This window comes from Saccopteryx leptura, chromosome X (genome assembly GCF_036850995.1).
Source record: "Saccopteryx leptura isolate mSacLep1 chromosome X, mSacLep1_pri_phased_curated, whole genome shotgun sequence".
NCBI classification, from domain to species: Eukaryota; Metazoa; Chordata; class Mammalia; order Chiroptera; family Emballonuridae; genus Saccopteryx; species Saccopteryx leptura.
The window spans coordinates 88362243-88366418 of record NC_089516.1 but is presented as its reverse complement, the minus strand read 5'-3'; the positions used below and the strand labels follow the sequence as shown (position 1 = coordinate 88366418).

The 4176-nt window shown below is 43.0% G+C and overlaps 1 pseudogene; it reads left to right on the top strand.

Moving 5' to 3' along the window:
- The first annotated feature begins 711 nt into the window (after positions 1-711).
- On the top strand, positions 712-1840 carry LOC136386405 (E3 ubiquitin-protein ligase SIAH1-like; annotated as a pseudogene).
- Positions 1841-4176: the final 2336 nt, after the last annotated feature.

The window sequence follows — 4176 nt, the reverse complement described above, 5'->3', positions numbered from 1 at the left end:
TAACTTACACTCAAATAATTCTGGGAGAAAGAAATGAGAGGAATGATAACAATAAAGCAAATAAGACAAAATAGTTTTTTTGGGTTTTTTTTGTATTTTTCTGAAGCTGGAAACGGAGAGAGACAGTCAGACAGACTCCTGCATGCACTCAACCGGGGTCCACCCGGCACACCCACCAGGGGCAACGCTCTGCCCACCAGGGGGCGATGCTCTGCCCCTCCGGGGCATCTCTCTGCCACGACCAGAGCCACTCTAGCTCCTGGGGCAGAGGCCAAGGAGCCATCCCCAGCGCCCGGGCCATCTTTGCTCCAATGGAGCCTTGGCTGCGGGAGGGGAAGAGAGAGACAGAGAGGAAGGAGGGGGGGTGGAGAAGCAAATGGGCGCTTCTCCTATATGCCCTGGCCGGGAATCAAGCCTGGGTCCCCCGCATGCCAGGCCGACGCTCTACTGCTGAGCCAACCGGCCAGGGCTAAGACAAAATAGTTTTCTAAATAACAAATCTTGATAAAGAACTTATGACAATTATATGTACTACTCTTATAACTTTTTGAAAAGTTAAAAATTTTATTAAAATGGTTTAAAAATAGGAAAAGGTGAACTTGTGTGTTATAATTTGGGAAAGACTAACTTTATCTAAGAATACGTACATAAAACAAGAGAGAGAATGTAACAACAGCATTAGGAGCTAAGACATTGACCAATGACAACATAATGAGGGGCGAGGCAGTGCCCTTAGACGTGGAGATGTCAAGGCAGCATCAGCCAGGGAGTAACCATGACAAAGGCGAGAGCGGCCAGGCTGTTTGGGGTTTGAACTCTCCAGGGGTGGCTGTGGGGTGGGTAGCTGTGGTCTCGGTCTCGGCGGCTATGGTGGCTGCAACAGCAGCCCAGAGTATACCGTTGGCTTCTGCACCAGGAAGAGGTGGTGGCCCTTCCTGAGGTGGACGGGGTTGGTAGGGGATGGGGTGGAATATCTGTGAGGAGGGGACAGCTGGAGGCTTGCTCTCCACCCAGGGACATGACCCACCAGACTGACAGTTTCCTACAAGGACCTCTAAGGGCACACAGTCCCACAGGACACCTGCCCTGACCGGCACAGTCGCATTCAACAATGACTTAGCTAGTCTTCTTGGGTGTCCCGTCTGCTTTAATCATGTGTCACCACCCATTCTTCAGTATCAGAGTGGTCATCTTGCCTGTAGCCTTTTCACCCAAAGCTACAGTGCTGTCCAACCTGCCAGGCCCATTGGGATCCATTCGCAACTTGGCGTTCACAGGATGTCCTGTGAACATACTTCTTCTGACTGTCAGATAACTCTGCCACACATGGAAAAGGCAAACCACCAACAGCTTTGTGACTTTTAGCCTTGCCCCTGCCCGTGCCCCGGTGATTCCTGTAAGTGGCAAGGGTCTTTGAATGATGTCATCCCTCACCTGAACGGTCAGCACAAGTCCATCGGAACCCTGCAGGGAGAGAAAGTAGTCTTTCTTGCTATAGGCATCACTTGTCCTGGTGTTGTGGACTGGGTCATGATGCAGTCCTGTTATGGCTTTCATTTAACCATAGTCTTGAAGAAACAAGAAAATTATTATGGGTACCAGCAGTTCTTTGCAGTTGTGCAGCTGATAGGAACACGCAAGCAAGCTGAAAACTTTGCTTATGAACTTGAGCTAAAGGTTATGGACAGGGATTGACTTGGGAAGCCACTCCTTGATCAATGAGGGAACTGCACCAGCTAGTATTATGAAAAGTGACTGTCTAGTCTTTGACACCAATATCGCACAGCTTATTGCAGAAAATGGCAATTTAGACATCAATGTATTTATTTCCATGTGTTGAAATATTTTCTGGCCAGTGTGTAAAAACGTATTCAATTTCAAAGGATAGAAACCCCTGTGCCTGCCAACCTGAAACTTTTGGTAGGCAGAACCTAGTAACATGAAGATAAATAAAATAAAAAGCTGTTAAATAGAAACAGCTGCATATAGTAACATTAATGTACTTTAAAATAAGTCAACAGTAAACCAATGAAAAAATATATGTATACACATGCAAGGTGGACATCTGCTATATTTAAAAAGGAAGCATCATAAATAATTCTGAATTTGTGCTTGTTGTAGATTGAGTGTGCTGTTGCATGCATTTGTGTATGCAGGCATACGTGTCCCCCTTTACGGGACAATCCATAGTTAAGTGGTCTTGGATGACTGCTTTTCCTCTTTTTTAAAATTGAATTTGTTGGAGTGACACTGGTTGTTGAGATTGTATGGGTGTGGGGTGTACAGTTATACATTGTCTGTATATTGCATTGTGTGCCCGCCACCCAGAGTTAGTTTTTCTTTTGTAACCATATATTTTACCCCCCTTGCCTTTTACTACACACTCACACCCACTTAACTCTGGTAACCACCAAGCTGTTATCTGTGTCTAAGAGTTTTTGTTTGTTTTCCTTGTTTGTTCATTTGTTGTTTTCAGTTTTATATCTTACATATGAGTGAAATTATATGGTTCTTGACTTTTTATGCCTGACTTATTCTGCTTAGCATGATATTCTCAGGATCTAACCATGTTGTTGCAAGTGGCAGTATTTCAACTTTTCTTATGGCTGTGTAATATTGCTTTATATATATGTAACACATCTTCCTTTTTATTTTTATTTTTTGCGGTGAAATGTCATTTTATTAATTGATTGATTTTTTTTTACAAAAATACATATTTTAATAAACAAGATGTACAAAAGTTTCTGGATATATAAACTCCAAGAGGAAGAAGGGGCAGGTTTTGGATATTTTCGGTCTTTCACTGAAAGCAAATGAGGCAGAAGGGCCCTGGTTCCACCCTCACTCCAGGACCTGGCTCAAACTGAAAACTGCTCCTCCACCCCATGCCGTGGTTCATACTATGCATTTTTTGTTTTGTTTTATTTTGCTTCTGACAGACAGAGAGAGAGAAACAGAAGTAGGGACAGAGACAGACAGAAAGGGAGAGAGATGAAGAGCATCAATTCCTCCTTGTGGTACCTTAGTAGTTCAATGATTGCTTTCTCGTATGTGCCTTGAGGGGGTGCTACAGCAGACCAAGTGACCCCCTTGCTCAAGCCAGCAACCTTGGGCTCAAGCTGGTGAGCCTTGCTCAATCCAGATGAGCACACAATTAAACCGGCGACTTCGGGCCTGACCTGAGGTGGCGCAGTGGATAAAGCGTTGACCTGGAAATGCTGAGATTGCCGGTTCGAAGCCCTGGGCTTGCCTGGTCAAGGCACATATGGGAGTTGATGCTTCCAGCTCCTCCCCTCTTCTTTCTCTGTCTCTCCTCTCTCTCTCTCTCTCTCTCTCTCTCTCTCTCTCTTTCTCTCTCTCTGTCTCTCTCTCTCCTCTCTAAATGAATAAAAAAAAAAATTTAAAAGCCGGCGACTTCGGGATTTTAAACCTGGGTCCTCTGCATCCCAGTCTGATGCTCTATCCACTGCACCACCATCTGATCAGGCTGTTTTGTCTTTTTTTCAATTACAAATATTGATAGACTTACAACCTATGCAACTTACGACTATTCGACTTTATGACCACAATCGCTAGCCATGACTGCTCCACGTCTGGCAGCACAAGCATTGCCCAGCTGGGCATATGACAGTGCAACCAGCTTCTGGCAGCACTACCATCTCTGCGTGCAGCATTTCAACTGTTATCCCAGACTCGGTACAGCAATTTGTGTTTTGTGTCTTGGATATTTTTCATCAAACCCCTCCCAAGATGTCTACCAAGAAGAAATTGTCTTTGCAAATATTAAACCAGTTTACTGGTAATGCAGTGTTTTACTTAAACCTGATGAATATAAAAATAAGAAACAAAATGGTGTAGAGATGATACAAATGGCATAAAATGAACAAGGAAAACTATGATATATAACAATAATGAAAGAAAATTATGATAAAATATGACTTAAAGATTTTTATAACATCATTTCACAATACTGTACATATAGCCTACTCAACTTACAACCAAATCATGTTGGAACCAATCATGGCCATAAGTCGAGCACTAGCTGCAATAAATTTAATAAAATTGCAGGGTACAAAATCAACAAAAAAATTACTTGCATTTTTACACTAATGACAAAACATCTAAGAAATAAAGAAAACCGTACCATTTACAATAGTTACAAAAACAATAAATATT